This window comes from Lathyrus oleraceus, chromosome 6 (assembly GCF_024323335.1).
Source record: "Lathyrus oleraceus cultivar Zhongwan6 chromosome 6, CAAS_Psat_ZW6_1.0, whole genome shotgun sequence".
Lineage (NCBI taxonomy): Eukaryota > Viridiplantae > Streptophyta > Magnoliopsida > Fabales > Fabaceae > Lathyrus > Lathyrus oleraceus.
In genome coordinates, this window is record NC_066584.1 from 132,462,241 (window position 1) to 132,488,206 (window position 25,966).

Genomic DNA, 25,966 nt, shown 5'->3' on the forward strand with positions numbered 1-25,966 from the left:
CTACAGTTGTCTGCAACTAGGAGGATACATGGGATTCCTCTCATGCAACGTACTACATGAGTGGTATTTTCACTTCCTATTCCATCTAATTCAGAATTTCTTGCCCACATGGCACCAAACGAATGGAGGAACAAAAAGTGTTTTCAACAATTTTTGATTTTTCTTTGATAAATTAGTTAAAAAATATAAATTCCAATATTAATTAAAAAAACGAGCACAATAAAGATTCAAAAAAAAAACACAAATAATTCTAAATAATTGGCTCGATCATTTTGACTAAAAAAATAAAACCAAACATATAACGAGTGAATAAAAATTATGCGCAAAAATGCTTGGAAAATTAAACTGAAAGCAATAAAATGATCAGTGCAAAATAAACTTATTGAAAATATACAACGTTTCTTTTAATTTTGAAATAAATTTTGACCGATTGAACAGGCTCGAGCCGATCAAAAAATGGCCAAAAAGTTAGCCGAAAAATATATCGAGCATACCAGATTAAACTACGCGAGATGTAGATTAATAAAATGGGTGCCTGCAAGCTTGATTTGGAAATTTTTTGTCACTGATTTTACGGACCTCCGTCAATTAATTCAACCGGTTTGGCTGTAGATTCGAAAAAATTATTTCAGCTGATATTCTAGGCACTATGTGGTATGACACGTATGATATGCTATGTAGAGATGCAATATCTATGATGAATGTATTGAATCAGCGATTCAGGGTCAAAATCGGGGTGTGACAGTTGCCCCTATTTAAGTATCTTCAACTAGAGAATATAAAGTAGGACACCCTTCATATGCTCATAGGAGGGGATAATTAAATACTAAAAAGACCTAGATTTTGATCCTGAGATGAAAATGATATGATATGATACAATACAGGACTCTCTATTTTTTGAATTTATTTGTTAGGGATACGGTGAACCCATAACAGGAGATGTTATGTCAGACAAACCAATCTGTGGGGAATACTGATGGCCCACAGGGAAACAGACAAATAGGGTAAAACAACTCAATGAGGATAATAATCCTGTCGGAGAGTCAGACATACACCGGAGAGTTCTCAAAGTGAAACTTGATAAATAACACTTAGAAAACAAGAGGTTTCGTCAACAGGTTCAAACATGACCTGACGACGTTATATTTTAAGAAAGTTCCAACAACAGGTTCATACGTGACCTGACAACACTGGAACGTCAAGGTAAGTTTAACTAACAAGTTCATACATGACCTGGAAATTCTGGAGGTTTCAAAGAAAGATTCAGCAACAGGTTTATACATGACCTGATTACAGTGAAATATTCAAAGAAAAGGTTCAACAAACAGGTTCAGGCATGACCCGACTACACCTTAGAATTGGACTTAACAACTTAACCAACAGGTTCACACATGAACTGACAATGTTGGTGGATATCAAAAGGGTTCTGATAGCAGGTTCAAACCTGACCTGACAACATTATAAAATTTAAAGAGAGTATATCAATAGGTTCATACATGACCTGATGACAACATGAACATTCTTGATAACATCGGAGATTTATCACAAGACAAATCATCTGACTAAAGATTCTGGAAATTCCTATCAATGAAAGAATCCAAATGACAACTTTCTAGCGAAAACACTAGGGCTAACCGGATAGAAAAACTCTCTGTAGGTGCCAACAAGAATTGGACTTATACCGTAAGCGTAGGTTACAACCAACTTCAAATGGATTGGTTCCAGTTACAACGGGACTTCAAGGGTGCTGGTGACGACCAGTCTTAAAGATACCATTTGCAAATGGATTTTTAAATAAAATGCTAGTTACAACTAGACTCAAAAGGATACTAGTAACAACTAGACTTGTAAAACAGATTCCAGTCACAACTGGACTTAACAGGTAAATACCAATAACAATTGGATGTGCAAATAAAGGTGGTGACTGTCGCATTACACGAAAAACCGACGGGAAACGAAAACAACAGAGCCGCCACCGTGCGTTATTTATCCCAAAAGAGGAAAAGGAAACGCTCGAAGTAAACCTGGAAAAGACATGGTCTCGCGACCAGAGAGAGATGGGATCGGGAGTCGGTTATGCGAAGGGAAGGTATTAGCACCCCTACGCATCCGTCGTACTCGACGGGATCCATGCACAAAAGGAAGGATAAAGGTTGCTAAACGCTGCTCAAACATCAAACACTGGCTGAAAAGAGACACAGGAAAACAAGAGAAACTAACTCGGCAGGATATCGCATCCTGGGCCTACGTAGTCTGTCAGGTACAGACATCAGAGTCAACGTAGCTCGGAACAGGGGAAAACATGCTCGCTAGGATGTCGCATCCTATGCATACGTATCTTCTCGGACTAAAGAAGAATCAGAGCACTCGTAGCTCGGCTAACGCACGCCAAATAAAACACACAGGAAACTGACTGCCAATCGCTGGACTTACGTCAGACTCCACACAAATAGGCAAACATGGAAACCGAATGCCAATCGCTGGACTTACATCAGACTCCGAACCAACAAACACACACAGGAAACCAACTGCCAATCGCTGGACTTATGTCAGACTCCAACAAAGAAACTGGAAACCGAATGCCAATCGTTGGACTTACGTCAGACTCCAACCAGAAAAGGAGAAACAACTCACACAAACAAAACAAAAGGGCGCCCGGAGAGATTTGCTCATCTCCTGCCTACGTACCTCATCTGGTATGAGGATCAGGGCGACGTAGTTCCCCTACGCAGGGAAAGAACTTCTAACCTAACCAGAGACTGGGAAATGACAAACTAGAAGGGAGACTAACTCGAGCCTACTAGTTATCATGTAAATTCACCATGGTCCTAGGTTGAAGTTTCTATCTAACTTGCACAGGGCGCAAGCTATCCTAAACAGCACAAACAGTCATACAGAAGCACAAAGCAGGCACACACACTATATACAAACAGAGGGGCTCAAACAAGGTTAAGCTTTAGTCAAGGGGTCATGTCAACCTCGACAAACAAGCCACTGTAACAGGGTGATGTTAGCTCTTAACCCTAACATTGAGAGTTAGGGTGAAGCAGATGAAATGGGAAGTGAAGATAAGACTCCACAGCTCTTATCCCTGGCCTGGGAGAGCTTGACTCAAATAGAAGGTGTGGGAGTTCAGAAAGTGGGAACTCTTCTATCCACATGTGACTGACACAACAAAGATCTTGGGTTGATATCCACAATGCATCAACACATGGTGTGTGAGCAAAGGGATGACACACTGACTAGCAGGAGATGGATTGCACATCTCTTTTATCTGCCAATTGCCTTATCAAAGGTCTTTTCCTGCTTGGCACCAAAAATAAACAAACACAAGCATTGCCTCTTAAGGAGGACTTCAGACAGGTGCCTGCCCAAGTAACAGGACAGGTCTTCCAGACTACATGAAGTCAGTGAATTATACCTCTAGTGGTTAAGCAACCAAGCAAACAGCAAAAGCAAGTTCTAAAGAACTTAAGCAACTAATGTACCTGAAAACAATCTAACTCAGTCAATACACAACTCACAAAGTCAAACAGACAATTCAAAAGTCAACAGATATGGTCAAACAGACAACAAGTGCAAGCTACAATGTGCAAGGCACAAGCTCAACTCAAATGAGCTAAATCACCTACAAAACAACTCAATGTTAATCAACATCAACCAAATAGGCAACTCAAGCCAATGAATCAATTCCTCAAGGCCATATGCTTCTTGTCCTGAAAACAAAACTCAAACATAAGCACAAACCACTAGGACAAGGCCTAGGGTCAAAGTGGGAGAAATAATCCAAAACAGAACATGAAAATTGACATGAATCAAGATCAATCAATTAAGAACAATATCCAAGTGGTTCCATGTCAATAGCATCAACCAAATTCATTTCACAAATCCAATAAGGCAAGGCATGCAAGTTCAAAGCTCATTGAAGCAACAGAAGGAACAAATCCACATTAATTCAAAAATGATTCCATAAATCTCCAGAAAAATCATGGCTGAACAGAACACATCACATGATTAACATACCAAAAATCAAGGCATTTGAACAAGTCTAAGCATGGTAATCAAATTCCATAAGGCAAGGCAAGCACAAATAAGCTCAAATAGGACACAATTTGGTGCATCAACTTAACACAAGCCTAAAACAGAATTGACAAATGATAAATGTCTCAAACCAAAGCCACAATAAACTTCAATATGTCTAGAAACAATGTGCAAAATTTTACATTCATAGGATAAACAACCAGCATTTCACAAATCATTGAAGTTCATGACTATTCAAAAGTCCACAAATGATCAACCAGAATGGAAAATCCCAAACAAATCAGAAACCTATCCAGAAATTCCACAAAAAATCATGATAATTCCTAACATCCCCAAGTAGCATCATACAAAAAAATCACATCAATTGGCATTCATTTGGCATGACAAAGAAAATCCATAAATTGAGCAAGCAAAGGTGTGACACACATTGTCACACCTATATTAAACAGATCATAACTCAACAACCAGAAATGAGAAAAATGTAAACTCTACACAAAAATGTCAATTAGGATGTCTAGTTTAAGCATGCAAAGTTTCAAGAGCATTGGATAAAATCTCATCATTTCACAAGAAAAATGGCAAGGTAGGTCAAGAAAACACATACATACACAATCCCTAAGCCAAAACAAAATTCATGCGTGCACAATTTCTGGAAAAATATTCATAAAAAACTAGAAATCATGAGGAACAACATGCAAAAATTCCCAGGTCATTTGGATCAGCCATTAATGAGATATGAATTTTCAAAGTGGAGAGAAAAATAAAAAATGACATGAAAACATGGTATGAATGAATGGATGAACATGAAATAAAATGCAAGGCAATAATTGAAACCGTCCTCAGCCAGATTCGAACAGAGGAGGAATTTGAATTGTGGCGCTTAACTTGTGAAACGCACCGTTTCACTAAATACATGTGGCAACGGGAAGCAATTTGGACCAATCATTTTGACATGCAGGGTACACGTTGGACCAATGCATGGCGGATAACACAAAAATGCATGCAACAAGCGCTAAAACGGATCAAATGCTATCTGGGAACAAAAACCCTAGGTTTTCTTCATGTTCATCGTGATTTTCCAGGTCAAGAACAATTGTGCCAGAAATGAAAAACAAATACATCATCATGTTCATCTTTCCATGCACAACACGAATCCATGCTCAATTTAACCTAAATCTCACTATCATGAATGGATCGAGCAAGAGAAGTTCCACATGCTAAACTTAAAATCAACATAACTAAGTCATTTCTTCATGAAATTCGATGATACAAAGCTCAGTGTACTCCACGTTCAAAGATCTACCATAAGCACATAAACATTTCAAGAATCAATGAACTCGAATTCTGACCTTAATGGAAGTGCAGAACTGGATTTGCTGCTTTCAAGCCTTGTAATGTCCAAACAGTTGCTCCAACACTCTTGTACAATGGAATGGATGAAGGTTTGGAGGTTAAGCTTGCACGATTTGGCCAAAATCTCCAACTGCCATTAATGGATGTATGATTCAACAGTCTCAAATCTGCACGAAATCCTTGAAACCTTGCTTCAACAATGCTCCACTATGCTCCTATGTGATGAATCAATCAAGAACCAGGCAATGCTTGTGAATAAAATTGATGAAAAGCGAGAGAGAAAATTGGAAGAGATTTTTCAGATCTGGAAATTATGAAGTGTGTATGCTGAAATCTGTTAGGGTTTCACTTATATATCATCTGTTAATCAAGTTCTTAATCATGTTTAGGCATTTGGCAAGTGGAATTAGTGAAAACAAGTGTTTATGCAAATTGATATTTCCACCTCTATGCATGGTATGAATGGAACAGTACACGAATTTGGGCTTGAATTCACTTGAAATTCTGTTTGTAAGCCAATGGAAGTGTTGAAATGCGTTATTTTTAAATTTGAAAATTCCTTCCAAAATTCAAATGAAAAGTCAAATATTTTTGTGATCAAAATGCATGGCTTATGATGCATGAATTGGATAGTGCATGTCAAGAGAGAAATGTTGCAAAAAGAACCATCTCATTTGGCCTTATGGTGTGAAAGTTATGCATTCTTGAAGTTCAAATTCCAATTACCATGATTGATCCATATCTTTTCAACCATACATGAGAAATTCATGTTCTTGGACTTTTTGGAAATGGGAGAGAAGGATCTTCAACTTTAATGTTGGACAAAAATTCATTTGAAGCTTTATTGATGATGTAATCTTGAGGAGAAAACCTTTCCATTTTTGGCATTTTCAAATTACAGGTCACTTACTATTTTGGGCAAGTTTTGATCTGACCTCAAATCCTTCATTGTTGATGTTTGAAATGTCAAATGAGACTTGTATGGACATGAATGAGGCCTCTCTAACCATCTCCCACCTTCAAATCTATGATTGAATTGACAGTTGACTTTGGTTGACTTTCTAGGGTTTCAGATGAATTGATCAATGACTGATGACCTCTGAGCCTTCCATGCTTGATCAAACTACTTCAAAATGATCCTTGGGTCACATGAACTCATTGTACCAACCCTAGGGCTTTGATCCATAGGAAATGCCCTTGCTTGCTTGCACAACTGGATCTCCTGACCAGTCTTGACTGATGAACTGATGATGGACTTATGCAAATGAAATGCAATGTTAATGACCTAAAATGAAAATGTATGTACAAATGGGGAGGTGCAAATTTGAGGTGCTACAACTGCCCCTATTCAATCAACTGGGAACCCGAATGGATGAGAGCAACGACTGTCAGACCTTCAGGGTAAACAGGGATTGAATACCAAAGAACCGTAGAAATTTGCACACTGCAGGGATCCAAGAAAGGAAAGTTCACCAACGGACGCTTCCACTGGGATCTGATATTTATTACTGAGGATTTTGATTTTTTTCAGAACAAAGGAACCACATCCAAACGTCAATGGACGATGAATGGGAATAGAAATCACAACCAGACGTCAACGGACGACCAGGAAAAACTCGACGTTTATCGAAACCAACAGAGAGGTAACCAGACATTAATGAATGACTGGGAAAGAAAGGGATACAACCAGACGTCAACGGACGAATGGGAAAAACTCAACGTTTATCGAAACCAACGGAGAGGTGACCAGACATCAACGGATGAATGGGAAAGAAATACATCTAGATGTCATCGGACAACTAGGAAAAACTCGACGTTTATCGAAACCAACGGAGAGGTAACCAGACATCAACGGACGAATGGGAAAGAAATACATCTAGATGTCATCGGACAACTAGGAAAAACTCGACGTTTATCGACACCAACGGAGAGGAGAATACTTCACTGGGGAAGGAATACAACTATACGTCAACGGACGAATAGGAAAAACTCAACGTTTATCGACACCAACGGAGAGGAGAACTTAGCTTGGGGAAACAGAAAGATGTTACGAACATCGAAAGATGATGTTTACCGACATCAAACAAAGGATCGACCAGACATTTACTGATGAATGGGAGAAAACTCGACGTTTACCGACATCGAAAGATGATGTTTACTGACACCAAAAAAAGATCGACCAGACATTTACTGATGAATGGGAAGACTCGACCAGACATCAACGGATGAATGGGAGAAAACTCGACGTTTACCGACATCGAAAGATGATGTTTACTGACACCAAAAAAAGATCGACCAGACATTTACTGATGAATGGGAAGACTCGACCAGACATCAACGGATGAATGGGAGAAAACTCGACGTTTACCGACATCGAAAGATGATGTTTACTGACACCAAAAAAAGATCGACCAGACATTTACTGATGAATGGGAAGACTCGACCAGACATCAACGGATGAATGGGAGAAAACTCGACGTTTACCGACATCGAAAGATGATGTTTACTGACACCAAAAGAAAGATCGACAGACATTTACTGATGAATGGGAAAAAGAGAAATACAACCAGACATCAACGGACGAATGGGAAAAACTCGACGTTTATCGACACCAACGGAGAAGGAGAAGCTCGACGTTTATCGAAACCAACGGAGAGGTGAACAGACATCAACGGATGACCTGTGGGGAAAATACAACTAGATGTCAACGGACAACTAGGAAAAACTCAACGTTTATCGACACCAACGGAGAGGAGAACAGACATCAACGGATGACCTGTGGGGAAAATACAACTAGATGTCAACGGACAACTAGGAAAAACTCGACGTTTATCGACACCAACAGAGAGGTAGCTCACTAGGGATCAAGGTCACGACAGAGAGCAGACGGGAAGGAACACCAAGGATACCGGGTTGTAGGCATGAAACAGATGACCGACCAAAGCGTGAATTGGTTTGTGTTCCAAAACACTCATCATCCTGAAGAGGGCTAGAAAAGCAATCTTGTTAGAGGATGGACATTCGATTCCACAAGGAATACGAATCTTACTCAGTTGAGGAAACAAACAAAGGGTTCAACCAAAGAGTGCATGAGGTATATTATCTATAGCCGTCAAAACGTAGATAATACACTCGCATGGAAGATTATCCATAACCGGGTTGTAGGTTGTTAAATGGATAAATCGACCGACATCATCTTGAAGAGAGCGAAAGAAAACTTGTTAAAGGATGGACATTCGATTCCACAAGGAATACGAATCTTACTCGACTGGGAAGGACAACACTTCAACCAAAGAGCCCATGAGATATATTATCTATAGCCGTCAAAACGTAGATAATATACTCGCATGGAAGATTATCCATAACCGGGTTGTAGGTTGTTAAATGGATAAATCGACCGAAAACGAAAGGCAACGGGATACCGAGACTAGGTATGCAAAGATGACCAATCAAAAGGGGAAACCACAAACATTACCGGCGAACGGTGAATGAAAGAGGACCCACTGGGGATAAAGTTGCTTAATCAAAACAAATATCCGAAAGGAAGGGGAAGACCCGCTGGGGATAAAGTTGCTTTATCAAGGCAAATATCCGAAAGGTGAAAAGAATATCAATACCGAAACTGGATAATGAAAACCACAAAGAGGGGATTACATCTACCGGTTAGTAGGTAGAAAACCACGGAACAGTAACCGTCATCGACTAGGATGAGCACAAGGGTTAACTCCACGACAGGGGAGAACAGAGGATTCACATCTACCGGTTAGCAGGTAGAAAACCACAAAGATAGGACTTACAACTACCGGTTCGTAGGTAAAAGCCAACAAATTCCACTGAGGATAAGATGAATGAGTGTCGGTTAGTGAGCAACTATTCATTTATACCACAGGGAAGCACAAGAGACAGCCACAAGGAAGCCAATTTAGGATCGATCCAAAAAGGCTGACTGAATCAAGACTCATCCTAATGAGGAAAGAACTCAATATGGAAAACCCATCCCATTATGTGTAGGGAGGGAACAGAAACAACCGTCATCCACGAGGATAGAACTCAGTGGGGAGTGCAGAAGGAAATGGTAGACACTTTCTGCTTAAGGGGTCGACTCTATATGGAGAGATCAGACACACCCACCTCTGCTAGGGGAATAGATCCAAGCTGGCAAGATGCTACCAATTGGGGAGTAACACTACTGGGGATACCCGCTCAACTAAGGAGTCACTTGTTGGGAAAACACCAACCTCTCAACCATGCTGGGGAACCCAATTCTGAAATCAATCCAATGGCGCGATGCTAAACTTTTTCCGACAACCCAATCTCGGATGATTACCACGGCCTGGGGCTAATGGATATGTTTGCAATGCTGATGCATGAGTTTTTTTTTTAGCACAATGCCCCATGATCATGGAAATGCTACGCACTAATGATGCAATATGCTATGCTTATCTAAATGATGAATGCATAAAAACACTTCTCCTCCAGAGACAACATCGGGGAGCTCCAGGAACTATGCCGAGGATTTCAATACCACGTCAATTTCCACCCTGCTGGGGAAAGACAACCCTTGCTGGGGATGACCTCCATCGAACCCGAACTGCTTGGGGATTACTCTGCTAAGGGGAGCAAACAATGCTTATCTCTACTGGGGATAATTTTCACCGAACCCGATCTGCTTGGGGACTTCGCTGGGGGGAAAACCATCAACATAACCTCTGCTGGGGAGACAGTAACCTTCAGACTTGCTGAGGAGACACTGATCTCGAATCTGCTAGGGAGATGACACTCTCACACCCACTGGGGAGATACGGCCTATTGGACACGGACCGCCCTTCGACTCGTCGAACACTGGTGTTCACCATCCCACCACAGTGTTGACTTTCCACTTTTGAGAACTCCCAGACTCATCTGGACTTTTCTGATTCATCACCTTGTATTCACGACTCCTCCGTACTCCACGAAGATTGAACTCCTGGGATTCATACAAACTTTCCAGTCCTCAGACTTTGAAGAGTCTTCTTGATTACCCTCTAGGATCGTCGTCCTTCTTTCGTCATCTTTTCACCGTTTTTCTATCCCTTGCCCCTGATTGGACTCTGCGGGGATCTCTTGTCAAAGTATTTCATATTACAACCTGCAAATGAGTGAACATAACTAGCAGCACCTGCAAAAGAGATCGTTAGATAAAAGCGTGCCCCAGGCGTGCCAACATTTCAACACTTAGGTCACTCAACTTTCCGAATAAGATTTCACGTTCTCAATCTTATAAGCATGCATCGGAAGGGACCTCTATGTTTCAAAATACAAGTATTCTTATAAAAAATAAACAGATGTTTTTGCAATCCAAGCGGTAATGAAGACAAAAACAAAATTATTTGACTGAACACGCATTTTATTGACTGAAGAAAAAAAAGAAGGTGGCTCAAAACCGAGCAACACACAGGAAGCAAACCCTGAAAAGAGGTGATTGCGCACAAAAGGAAAAATCTATCCTAATGGCAATGTGAAACCGTGATCTCATCGGGTTCCAACTTGGTTACACCCCATATGTCCTCAAGACTTTCCGCACTTTCTGTCTTCTGAACAAGACGCTTCCGATCGATCTCTGTCGGAGATTATCCAGGTCATATCCAAAGCACAAACGACCATGCTAGACGCAGTTGTTCGTTTCAATCCCTCTTTTGCCTGGACCGCCCTTTCGGGTTTTCAGTCCACCGGGATACCCTTTTTTGCCCAAGTCGCCCTTGTGGGGTTTTCGACTTGCCGGGTGTACAGTTTTTTCTTTCTTTATCCCTAACTTTTGCCCGAACCTTTTCTCTCTTTTTTTTGGTTCGCCAGGATGCCCATTTTTGCCTGGACTCTTTTATTCTTTTTATCCAGCGGGTCTCTTTTACGAAGTATTTTTTAACTGCGTCGGCATTCGCAAGGAATGGAGAATCCTCGTCATCCGTGGTCGTTGACAACAACGCTCTGTCGGAGAAAACCTTCTTGACCACGAATGGACATTCATAACTATATATCCGCTTGCCCCTACGATCGTTGAGGAGGAAGGATCCTTTTCGAAACCAGCTCTCCCACGTGGTACGCACGAGGTCGCACTTTTCGGTCAACAACACGCTTCATTCACTGGGCACAACTGCCCCATGACAAGTAACTTCCAGCCTCTTTTCCTCAGTCAGGCTCAATGCGTCATACCGAGTCCTTATCCACTCAGCCTTTTCCAATCAGGACCTCAAATGGTAGCACCGATTCCGTCTCATACACCTGCGAGGAAGGCGTTGCCCCAGTAAATGCACGCACCGAAAATCGATACCCAGGATACAAGCTTCGTACTCAGCCACCATTTTTGGTGCATTCAAATGTTATCCGGGCAACAAAAGGAATGTGGGATCTTTTCGGCGTGACCAAAGCGGCACTAACTCATCCACATTAACCTTCCCCCATCAGACATCAAAATTCGTTCGGATTCAGGGTCAGGCCCCTCCTCTGGGATCAGTTCCTCACAATCTTTCGATTTGAGCACCTCGAGATGTCCTCATCAGGGAACTCAAACTTCCTTGGCTGATAATTCTCAATAGGTCGCTGGGCGAGATAATCAGACAATACACGCCCCTTGATTGCCTTCTGAGAGGTGTATTGAATATTGTATTCAGTCAACATCATTTGCCCTCTCGCAACCCGTCCGGCCGATGCTAGCTTCTCAAACACATACTTGATTGGATCCATCTTGGAAATCCACAAAGTGGTATGAACCAGCATATACTGTCTCAGTCGGCGAGCAGCCTATGCCAAAGTACAGCAAGTTTTCTCGAGCAGTGAATGTATTGTTTCACCGTCGATAAACTCTTTGCTAAGGTAAATTGCATGCTCTTTTCGACCAGACTCGTCATGCTGACCCAGTAGACACCTCTTAGACCCCTCGAGGGCTGTCAAGTACCAGATTAACAGTTGTTCCTTCCACAGGAGGCATCAGAATCAGAGGTTCCTGCAACTTATTCTTTTTTCAATGCCCCTTGGCAATATCCACCTGACCGTTTGCTCTTTTTTTTTTATTTTCAGTTCAGGTATTCCTTGCATTGCTTTTTCCTTTTCTTTTTTTTTTTTCTTTCTTTTTTTTAGCAGGATCGACCTCGATTCCTCTTATCCGCTCATAATAAACCTTGGCAACTTACCGGACAGCACTCCACAAGTGCACTGATTCGGACTCAACCTCAGTCTGAGTTGTTTCGATCCGGTCAAACAACTTGCCCCGGATCCACCAGATGCCCCTCTTCTGCTTGGGGCTTTGCTATCATGTCATCAACATAGCATTTGATTCCACGATGAATCATATCATGAAACAAAGTCACTCTGATACATGGCACCGGTGTTCTGTTTCACTAGAGAACAGTCTTCTCTCAATGGTTGCATGTGCACAACGCCATCGGTATCCGACCCTGGCATATCCTGATACGACCTGGCGAAGGTATCCACGTACTCTTTCAACAGGACTACCATTCTGCTCTCGACTCGCCTCTGAAGCAGCCCTAATTTTCACTTCCTGACCTCGGCGGTGCCCGGAATATCAATCTTGAATCGCTCCTCGTGCGGTCGAATCACCCTCTCCTCTTGTCTTAACAACCTGGCTAATTCCAGCAGATCACAATCCTCTTCGCCTTATTCTTCGGCATGATAGATCGGATTGTCGAAGTCATACAGAGGTGTAACCGAATTGTTATCAATGAGATCAGGAGAATAGTCTCTTTTGAAGTCGGAACAAGACGAATCAAAAGGAAAGAAAAATGAAAATAAACATTGCCATTTTTATTCTTTAAACTGCAAAAATAAATGAAAAACAGGGAACACCGCTTTTAATCACAAAAACATCCATTTATTAATGATGCAAAATGTTGCGCAATGAAACACATGAGATGGCCCTTACAATGGACCATTACGTTTCGGGCAAAACGTACGACTTTCATGCAAACAGAATTGAAAAACAGAAATACTACTCTTCAGGATGAGTGACAGTGGTGATCTTTGAGGCCTTCTAGTTTCCTGGTACGCACGATTTTATCCACGACTCAAGCTCGCGGTCACTGTCGATCTCCTCACCCACTGCACAGGCGTGACCTGGATCCAACATTCCGGCACTAACGAATGTGAACGGTGGACGACGTCCTCTGCTTTGTCTAGATGACTCTTGATCTGGCTGATAGCCAACCCCGAACATATCCGCCTTTACCACAATGTCTATGATCTTTCCCCAGCCTAGGGCTTCTCCGTTCTTCACCACTTCCATGGCCTGTTTGTAAGAAGAAATGGACAGCTTCTTCTCTTTCTCAGCAAGAATGGCGTTCTCCACCCTGACGGTTTCAACTGCCTGATTTAGTGTTTCAGATTTTACACCGTCCATTCCTACTTCCATCATCTTCTGAATCGTCTCTCTCATCATTGCACACCCATTTGTGGCGACAGCCGCACAACAGTTATCAATACTAGGGAAAGTTCTATCCTTCATCAGATGTTTTGAGACCACAGACACTGAAGTTTTTAACTGATTCCCCTCAGGCACATCTGTTCCTCTCTTGTCCTTTGACACCCTTTTCACTTTTACAGGACCCTGCCTGGGTACGGGGTTAACATCCTCATTCATTATCTGTACCAAGCTGATGGCCTTGGAGTCCACCATGTCCTGAATGACATGTTTAAAAGCCCTACAACCCTCAATGCTGTGTCCTGGTGCCCCTGAATGGAACTCGCACTTAGCATTCTCATCGTAGTTTGCAGGCCTACGATGCGGTTCTAGAGGAATCAATATTCTCGGCCGAACTAACCCCAGATCCCTCAACCTTTTGAACAGAAGGGTATAAGTCACAGGTGGCTTATCAAACTGAAGATCCGTCTTCCCCTTCTTCACTTGGCTCTTAACTTTCGGTGCTTCCTGTTGAGGCGGCGGTTGTTGTTGTGGTACAGGTGGATTACCGACAGGAGTGGTTACAATGGCAGCATAAGGGTGGTACCGATCCTTACCGTGTTCTTTTTTAGCTTGCAACCCACCTGATTCAACCTCCTTCTTGAGCTGACCACTGCCAGAGGGTTTCTTTACTACAGTGCTAGAGGATTTGTTTACTTCGGATGACGGAGTCTTTTCCTGAAATTTCTCCTTGATCATCAAGCTTTCAATCCTTTCCAATCTCTTCGCCATTGCTTTCTGCCCCAAGGCGAGCCCCTGCACAACACTGAACAACTCCCTCATCATCCCTTTCAATTCGAGAATGTCGGCGTTAGGAGGATCCATCAGATGAGATCTGTTGAGTCTGGCAGGACGTCTGAGCGGAAGAGCTACGCGCACCGGTTGAATACTGACACCTACAAAACAACAAACAGGTTAATATGACTCACACATGCAATGTCTATCCGTATGAGGAATGTCCTTTGATTCTAGCTTCATTGAGACGGATAATATTTCATCAACAACATTCCGACATCTGGATGTCTCTCGACCAGAATCTCAATAAAAAAATGGACCCTGAGTACGGATAGACATGGGTTAAATGCAGATGAATGTGAAATGGGAATGATGCAAATGCATGCAGGCAGGTCGTTGTGCCATCTCCAAGTCATCTGAAGACCCATCAAGTCTCTGAACCAGTCACCGTCATTTGGGAGACTAAGTCACCATAAATCCAACTTGGGGAGTTCCGAAATAAACGGAACTGGAGGTTGCATCACTATCACCACAGGAACATCCACTGAACGGACGACAACCAGATCCTCTGAACAAGTACTCTCAAATTCAACCCGAGGATCCGAAATAAACGGAACCCGCTGATAGATATCACGGACAGAATTCCGGCGTGACAGAAGTAAGTACCCATAAGTTCATCTGAACCAAAGTCACCATCTGTACCTGCAAATGATTCAATCCCTCCCCATTCACGGGTGTCATCTAGGCCAGGGTAAAGTCGAGAGAAACGCAGGATAAACAACCCTTTCAAAAATATCATCCTGTGCACACCCGATGTATGCACCGATAATACCCCATCAGAGTCTGAACTGCTCGTGATATCAATGTTCCGCTAAGTGGCGCAATACCACCCGCTTCCCATGAATCACTCTATTCCTAGGTGTCCTAGATTTCACTCATAGCCTGGGTATTGGGCCTTTTACCTCAAGTAACTCCCACCCCAACAGAGAGACAAACACAGCACAGCCAGATGAACAGATGATGAATAATGAATGCAAACATAAATGCAAACAATAAATGCAAACAATAAATAAATGAATGCAATAAATGAAACAGCAAAAAGCAACCAAACCCTATCCTAGAGAGCGCTAGGAGAGACTCGCTCAGGGAAGATGGACCAGCAAGAGGTCAACTTCTCTATCTCCCCAGCAGAGTCGCCAGCTGTCGCATTATGCGAAAAACCGGCGGGAAACGAAAACAACAGAGCCGCCACCGTGCGTTATTTATCCCAAAAGAGGGAAAGGAAACGCTCGAAGTAAACCTGGAAAAGACATGGTCTCGCGACCAGAGAGAGATGGGATCGGGAGTCGGTTATGCGAAGGGAAGGTATTAGCACCCCTACGCATCCGTCGTACTCGACGGGATTCACGCACAAAAGGAAGGATAAAGGTTGCTAAACGCTGCTCAAACATCAAACACTGGCTGAAAAGAGACACAGGAAAACAAGAGAAACTAACTCGGCAGGATATCGCATCCTGGGCCTACGTAGTCTGTCAGGTACAGACATCAGAGTCGACGTAGTTCGGGACAGGGGGAAACGTGCTCGCTAGGATGTCGCATCCTATGCATACGTATCTTCTCGGACTAAAGAAGAATCAGAGCACTCGTAGCTTGGCTGACGCACGCCAAACAAAACACACAGGAAACCGACTGCCAATCGCTGGACTTACGTCAGACTCCACACAAACAGGCAAACATGGAAACCAAATGCCAATCGCTGGACTTACATCAGACTCCGAACCAACAAACACACACAGGAAACCAACTGCCAATCGCTGGACTTATGTCAGACTCCAACAAAGAAACTGGAAACCGAATGCCAATCGTTGGACTTACGTCAGACTCCAACCAGAAAAGGAGAAACAACTCACACAAACAAAACAAAAGGGCGCCCGGAGAGATTTGCTCATCTCCTGCCTACGTACCTCATCTGGTATGAGGATCTAGGTTGAAGTTTCTATCTAACTTGCATAGGGAGCAAGCTATCCTAAACAGCACAAACAGTCATACAGAAGCACAAAGCAGGCACACACACTATATACAAACAGAGGGGCTCAAACAAGGTTAAGCTTTAGTCAAGGGGTCATGTCAACCTCGACAAACAAGCCACTGTAACAGGGTGATGTTAGCTCTTAACCCTAACATTGAGAGTTAGGGTGAAGCAGATGAAATGGGAAGTGAAGATAAGACTCCACAGCTCTTATCCCTGGCCTGGGAGAGCTTGACTCAAATAGAAGGTGTGGGAGTTCAGAAAGTGGGAACTCTTCTATCCACATGTGACTGACACAACAAAGATCTTGGGTTGATATCCACAATGCATCAACACATGGTGTGTGAGCAAAGGGATGACACACTGACTAGCAGGAGATGGATTGCACATCTCTTTTATCTGCCAATTGCCTTATCAAAGGTCTTTTCCTGCTTGGCACCAAAAATAAACAAACACAAGCATTGCCTCTTAAGGAGGACTTCAGACAGGTGCCTGCCCAAGTAACAGGACAGGTCTTCCAGACTACATGAAGTCAGTGAATTATACCTCTAGTGGTTAAGCAACCAAGCAAACAGCAAAAGCAAGTTCAAAAGAACTTAAGCAACTAATGTACCTGAAAACAATCTAACTCAGTCAATACACAACTCACAAAGTCAAACAGACAATTCAAAAGTCAACAGATATGGTCAAACAGACAACAAGTGCAAGCTACAATGTGCAAGGCACAAGCTCAACTCAAATGAGCTAAATCACCTACAAAACAACTCAATGTTAATCAACATCAACCAAATAGGCAACTCAAGCCAATGAATCAAATCCTCAAGGCCATATGCTTCTTGTCCTGAAAACAAAACTCAAACATAAGCACAAACCACTAGGACAAAGCCTAGGGTCAAAGTGGGAGAAATAATCCAAAACAGAACATGAAAATTGACATGAATCAAGCTCAATCAATTAAGAACAATATCCAAGTGGTTCCATGTCAATAGCATCAACCAAATTCATTTCACAAATCCAATAAGGCAAGGCATGCAAGTTCAAAGCTCATTGAAGCAACAGAAGGAACAAATCCACATTAATTCAAAAATGATTCCATAAATCTCCAGAAAAATCATGGCTGAACAGAACACATCACATGATCAACATACCAAAAATCAAGGCATTTGGACAAGTCTAAGTATGGTAATCAAATTCCATAAGGCAAGGCAAGCACAAATAAGCTCAAATAGGACACAATTTGGTGCATCAACTTAACACAAGCCTAAAACAGAATTGACAAATGATAAATGTCTCAAACCAAAGCCATAATAAACTTCAATGTGTCTAGAAACAATGTGCAAAATTTTACATTCATAGGATAAACAACCAGCATTTCACAAATCATTGAAGTTCATGACTATTCAAAAGTCCACAAATGACCAACCAGAATGGAAAATCCCAAACAAATCAGAAACCAATCCAAAAATTCATGATCATTCCTAACATCCATAAGTAGCATCATGCAAAAAATCACATCAATTGGCATTCATTTGGCATGGCAAAGAAAATCCACAAGTTGAGCAAGCAAAGGTGTGACACACATTGTCACACCTATATTAAACAGATCATAACTCAACAACCAGGAATGAGAAAAATGCAAACTCTACACTAAAATGTCAATTAGGATGTCTAGTTTAAGCATGCAAAGTTTCAAGAGCATTGGATAAAATCTCATCATTTCACAAGAAAAATGGCAAGGTAGGTCAAGAAAACACATACATACACAATCCCTAAGCCAAAACAAAATTCATGCGTGCACAATTTCTGGAAAAATATTCATAAAAAACTAGAAATCATGAGGAACAACATGCAAAAATTCCCAGGTCATTTGGATCAGCCATTAATGAGATATGAATTTTCAAAGTGGAGAGAAAAATAAAAAATGACATGAAAGCATGGTATGAATGAATGGATGAACATGAAATAAAATGCAAGGCAATAATTGAAACCGTCCTCGGCCAGATTCGAACAGAGGAGGAATTTGAATTGTGGCGCTTAACTTGTGAAACGCATCGTTTCACTAAATACATGTGGCAACGGGAAGCAATTTGGACCAATCATTTTGACACGCAGGGTACACGTTGGACCAATGCATGGCAGATAACACAAAAATGCATGCAACAAGCGCTAAAACGGATCAAATGCTATCTGGAAACAGAAACCCTAGGTGTTCTTCATGTTCATCGTGATTTTCCAGGTCAAGAACAATTGTGCCAGAAATGCAAAACAAATACATCATCATGTTCATCTTTCCATGCACAACACGAATCCATGCTCAATTTAACCTAAATCTCACTATCATGAATGGATCGAGCAAGAGAAGTTCCACATGCTAAACTTAAAATCAACATAACTAAGTCATTTCTTCATGAAATTCAATGATACAAAGCTCAGTGTACTCCACGTTCAAAGATCTACCATAAGCACATAAACATTTCCAGAATCAATGAACTCGAATTCTGACCTTAATGGAAGTGCAGAACTGGATTTGCTGCTTTCAAGCCTTGTAATGTCCAAACAGTTGCTCCAACACTCTTGTACAATGGAATGGATGAAGGTTTGGAGGTTAAGCTTGCACGATTTGGCCAAAATCTCCAACTGCCATTAATGGATGTATGATTCAATAGTCTCAAATCTGCACGAAATCCTTGAAACCTTGCTTCAACAATGCTCCACTATGCTCCTATGTGATGAATCAATCAAGAACCAGGCAATGCTTGTGAAGAAAATTGATGAAAAGTGAGAGAGAAAATTGGAAGAGATTTTTCAGATCTGGAAATTATGAAGTGTGTATGCTGAAATCTGTTAGGGTTTCACTTATATATCATCTGTTAATCAAGTTCTTAATCATGTTTAGGCATTTGGCAAGTGGAATTAGTGAAAACAAGTGTTTATGCAAATTGATATTTCCACCTCTATGCATGGTATGAATGGAACAGTACACGAATTTGGGCTTGGATTCACTTGAAATTCTGTTTGTAAGCCAATGGAAGTGTTGAAATGCATTCTTTTTAAATTTGAAAATTCCTTCCAAAATTCAAATGAAAAGTCAAATATTTTTGTGATCAAAATGCATGGCTTATGATGCATGAATTGGATAATGCATGTCAAGAGAGAAATGTTGCAAAAAGAACCATCTCATTTGGCCTTATGGTGTGAAAGTTATGCATTCTTGAAGTTCAAATTCCAATGACCATGATTGATCCATATCGTTTCAACCATACATGAGAAATTCATGTTCTTAGACGTTTTGGAAAGGGGAGAGAAAGATCTTAAACTTTCATGTTGGACAACAATTCATTTGAAGCTTTCTTGATGATGTAATCTTGAGGAGAAAACCTTTCCATTTTTGGTATTTTCAAATTACAGGTCACTTACTATTTTGGGCAAGTTTTGATTTGACCTCAAATCCTTCATTGTTGATGTTTGAAATGTCAAATGAGACTTGTATGGACATGAATGAGGCCTCTCTAACCATCTCCCACCTTCAAATCCATGATTGAATTGACAGTTGACTTTGGTTGACTTTCTAGGGTTTCAGATGAATTGATCAATGACTGATGACCTCTGAGCCTTCCATGCTTGATCAAACTACTTCAAAATGATCCTTGGGTCACATGAACTCATTGTACCAACCCTAGAGCTTTGATCCATAGGAAATGCCCTTTCTTGCTTGAACAACTGGATCTCCTGACCAGTCTTGACTGATGAACTGATGATGGACTTATGCAAATGAAATGCAATGTTAATGACCTAAAATGAAAATGTATGTACAAATGGGGAGGTGCAAATTTGAGGTGCTACAGTGACAACCAGACTTAACATAAGATTTACAATTCGATTTTAACATAGTGCCAGTTACAGATGTGCTTGAGATACCAATTACAATTGGGTTTGAGATAAGATACTAGTGACAAACAGAATTTAAAGAGACACCAGTTACAACTAGATTTTAACATTTGAGTGTCAGTTATAACTGGACTTAACAGGTAATGCCAATAACAATTGGACTTACAAACAAATGCTGGTTACAACCAGACTTACAGGTACCAATTACCATTGAATTTTGAAACCAAGATGTCAATTATTACTGGCCTTAAGAGGTAATGCCAATAACAATTGGACTTGCAAACAAATGCTGGTTATAACCAGACTTTAAAAAGGTACCAGTTACAACTGGAATTGACAAAAGATGTTGATGATAACCAGACTTAACAAACGATGCCAGTAACAACTAGACTTAGAGGTCAAGGGATAAAAATCAACAACGAGACCGGAGATTATGCAATGAGAATGAAGTACGCTTCGGGCTATGCATGATTTTAATTTTGCTTATATGCATGATATATGAATGATCATGATATGCAAATGCTGACAACATGCAGACTGGGAGTTTAGAGAAGGCTTTATGGAAGTACTGAATCCTTAACACCAATAACTCAAATAACGAGTGATGATAAATGCATCAAAGGGGGATCTATCAAGCTGAACAGTTACAACTGGCTCAGTAATCCTTTCGGAGAATAATGAATTGTAATCTTTGAAGATACATGTTGATTATCTAGGAGAAGTCTTGCAACTTGAGACTTGGGGGGAAAGGCGAAAGATTTTCTTTTAATGTTTCCTCATGTCAAAGCAAAAATTGTGTTTCTCAACATGTTGAAAAATTCTTTTTAAGTTCAAAAGTTCATTATTAATAAATAAACAGGCATTTTTCATAACAAAGAAAATCAGAGAAAAGCAACAAATGATAGATATTGATAGGCAAACTTGTATTTATTCGAGAATGGTAGCCCATAAATGGTATAGCTCCATGGAACATTACAAATTTGAAAATGGCAACGGGAAATTTTTTACATTGAATCACAATGACTACTACTATCCCTAATAACAATGACTCCCAAAAAACCTCGCTTCTGAAGGGAGCAACTGGATTGATCTTCCACTTTTAGCTCTTCTGTGTTGATCAGCGACAATTGATGCAGTCTATGCCTTTTGTCCCTAATTTTTGCCTGGATCGCCCTTTCGGGTTTTCAATCCACTGGGACGCTCTTTTTTGCCTAAGTCTCCCTTTCAGGTTTTCAACTTAGCGAGCTACCATTTTTTACATTATCCCTAACTTTTGCCTGGACTGCCCTTTCGGGTTTTCAGTCCACTGGGATACCCATTTTTGCCTAAGTCACCCTTTCAGGTTTTTGACTTAGTGGGTTTTTGTTAGGCATAGTATCTTTTGACTGCATCAGAGTTCACAGGGTGAATGAGCTCTTCTCCATCCATAGTTGTGAGAAACATAGCACCTCCAGAGTATGCTCTCTTTACAATGCATGCGCTGTCATAGTTAGGAGTCCACTTCCCACGTGAATATTTATGTATTGGAAAGATCTTCTTGAGTAAGAGATTCCCTTCCTTGAACTCTCAAGGACGAACCTTCTTGTCAAAAGATTTCTTGATTCGTCGTTGGTACAATTGTCCATGTCACAGAGCGATCATACGTTTCTCATCAATGAGGTTAAGTTGATCATAATTGTTCTGGATCCGTTCAGCTTCATCTAGCTTGGCCTCCATCAACATTCTCATTGAAGGTATCTCTACTTCGACTGGGAGAACTGCTTCCATCCCATAGACCAAGGAGAATGGGGTTGCCCCTGTTGAAGTGCGGACTGAGGTCCGGTATCTATGCAAAGCAAAGGGTAGCATCTCATGCCAATCCTTATAAGTTTTCACCATCTTTTGCAGGATCTTCTTGATGTTTTTGTTGGCAGCTTCAACAACATTGTGCATCTTTGGATGATATGGAGAAGAATTATGGTGGTCAATCTTGAAACTCTCACATAATTATGTCATTGTCTTGTTGTTCAAGTTTGAACCGTTATCGGTGATGATCTTGCTTGGGATTCCATAGCGGCAAATAATCTCCTTCTTAATCAAGTGAGCGACCGCATGTCTCGTCACATTGGTGTAGGAAGCAACCTCCACCCATTTAGTAAAGTAATCAATGTCAACCAGGATGAAGCGATGACCATTGGAAGCCTTAGGCTCTATAGCACCAATCATGTCGATGTCCCACATTGAGAAGGGTCAAGGCGATGTCAAAACATTCATCCACGTTGGTGGTACATGCACTCTATCAGCATAAATATGACATTTATGACATTTTCTAGCATAGTTGAAACAATCGGACTCCATGGTCAACCAGTAATAACCAGCTCTCAAAATCTTCTTGGCCATGGCATGCCCATTAGCATGGGTTCAAAAAGATCCTTTATGAATCTCCTTGATTAACATGTTTGCTTCGTGTCTATCCACGCATCTGAGCAGGACCATGTCATGGTTTCTCTTATAAAGCACATCATTACTCAAAAAGAATTTGGATGATAACCTCCTCAATGTTTTCTTATCCAATAATGTAGTATCTTCTGGATACTCTTGACTTAGTAGATAACGCTTGATGTCATGAAACCAAGGATTACCATCAGTTTCTTCTACAATCAGTTAACAGTAGGCAGGCTCACCTCTTCACTATATTCGAATAACTGGAGTTTCATTACGGAATCTGACTTGGTACATTGATGCTAATGTTACCAAAGCGCCAACCACTTGATTTTTGACTCTTGGGATATGATGGAAAGTGATATTGTCAAAGTATTCAATCGGCTTTACAACATGAGCACGATACGGGATTAGCTTCGCATCACAGGTCTCCCATTCACGTTTGACCTGATAGATCAACAAGGTTGAGTCTCCATACACCTCAAGGATCTTGATTCAGAGATAAATTGCGGCTTCAATACCAAGGATACAAGCTTCATACTCTACGACATTATTCGTACAATCAAAACACAACCTTGTTGTGAAACGGGTAAAGCCACCATTTGGATTCATCAAAACAGCTCCCACACCATGACCACTATAATTGGAGGAACCATCGAATGCAAGCTTCCATCGAGATCCTAGTTCTGGTCCTTCATCTGGACCTGGGATTTCACAATCCTTTATCACCATGATATCCTCATCGGGGAAATCAAACTTCAATGGTTGGTAGTCTTTAACTAGTTGGTGAGCGAGATACTCTGCTAACACACTTCCCTTGATTGCCTTCTGGGTCACATATTGGATGTCATACTCAGACAAAAGCATCTGCCAACGGGCTAGTCTTCCAGTCAAGGCAGTTTTCTCAAAGATATACTTTATTGGATCCATTTTCGAGATCAACAAAGTAGTATGACAAATCATATACTGCCTTAAACAACGAGCGGCCCATGCTAGCGCGCAACAAGTTTTCTCCAAAAGTGAATATCGACTTTCAGAATCGGTAAACTTTTTGCTCAGATAGTAAATAATGTGTTCTTTCTGACCAGTTTCGTCATGTTGCCCCAGCACACACCCCATTGACTCTTCAAGCACAGTTAGATACATGATTAATGGTTTTCCTGGGACAGGTGGAATCAGAATAAGAGGCTCTTGCAAGTATTGACGAATCTTCTCAAAAGCTTTTTGACAATCAGAATTCCATTCAATAGCTTGATCGTTTTGAAGCAATTTGAAGATAGGCTCACACGTGGCCTTCATATGTGAGATAAACCTTGAGATGTAATTCAAACATCCAAGGACACCTCTAACTTCTCGCTCGGTGCATGGAGCAGGCATTTCTTGTATAGCTCAGACCTTGTCAGGGTCCACCACAATTCCTCGTTGACTAACGATGAAACCAAGCGACTTCCCTAAAGGGACCCCAAATGTGCATATTTGCAGGGTTTAACCGTAGCCTAAACTTTCTGAGGCATTCAAACAACTTCTTCATATGGTTCATATGATCTTCTTTATTCTGAGATTTAGCGATCATGTCATCGACATAGACCTCTATCTGCTTGTGCATCATATCATGGAAAAGAGTGACCATAGCTCTTTCGTAAGTTGCCCCGACATTTTTGATATCTAAAGGCATCACCTTGTAGCAAAACGTGCCCCAAGGGGTAATAAAAGCGGTCTTCTCCATGTCATCCAGAGCCATCTTGATTTGATTATATCCAGAAAATCCATCCATAAATGAGAATATAGCAAAACTTGCAGTCTTGTCTAGCAGAGTATCAATCTGTGGTAAGGGGAAATCATCCTTCGTACTAGCTTTGTTTAGATCCCTATAGTCAACACATATTCTCACCTTACCATCCTTCTTAGGCACAAGTACAATATTAGCTACCCATTGTAGGTACTTCGCCACTGCGAGGAAACCAGCATCAAATTGTAGTTTGACTTCTTCACGAATCTTCAAAGCCATATCTGGTCTTGTTCTTCGGAGTTTCTATTTTACTGGCGGCCAATCCGGCTAAAGCGGTAGCTTGTGTTCAACGATGTCAGTGTCTAGGCCTGGCATATCCTGGTATGACCATGCAAATACATCCACATATTCTTGTAGCAGCTTGACCAATCTCTTTTTTACGCTTTCTTCAAGTGTGGTCCCGACTTTGACTTCTTTCTTCTCTTCCTTTGTGCCAAGGTTGATTGTTTCCACCAGTTCTTTATCTGGCTGAAGGGCTTTAGACTCGTGCTCGAGTAGCCTTGCCAATTCGTCGGGGATGTAACAATCTTCTTCACCCTCTTCTCCCGCTTGGTAGATATGGGAGTCAAAGTTATGAGAGGGAGTAGAGTCATCGGATTCAATGGGGTTATCATTTATTCAGCATGTTTGAATGATTGATTTTTTTAGAAAAGTAAAAATAAAAGATGCACAAATGGAAAAAAAAACTTGTTTTTGAAAAGATTGTCATTTTCTTAAGAGAAAACAAATAAATGAATAATAAGAATTTAACAAAATGCCTTTTATTCACTGATAATGATTATTTGAAAATGAAAAGGGGCCCTACAACATGATCCATTAGCCTTGGGCAAAGCTAAGGATTTGAAAGGAAAAACAACAATTATTACTTTGACAAAGGGAAAATTTCAGGGATCTCAACTGCCTTCCAATTGTCCAAAGCTGTCTCACACCGGTAAACCAAACATGGCTCATCTTTATCTTCGGTGTTGTCTTCAATTGCATTAACCTGATATCCATGGATAAATCCTGTACTGAGGAATACTTCCTGGATGCTTCGGGTGTTGTCCTTTGTAGGGACCCAATCTCCTTTCTCAGCGGAAGGCACATATCCCAGACCGAAACAATCATGCTTTTCACGAACATCAATAAGCTGACCCTAACCTTTAGGGTTTCCTCCTTCAATGCTAGACTTTGCGCTTTTCAGAGAAGCGAAAGATGAACAAGCTTTCTCAACAGGGTCCTTCATCTCCATAAAAGTGGCGCTGGCTATTTCAAGAGCTTG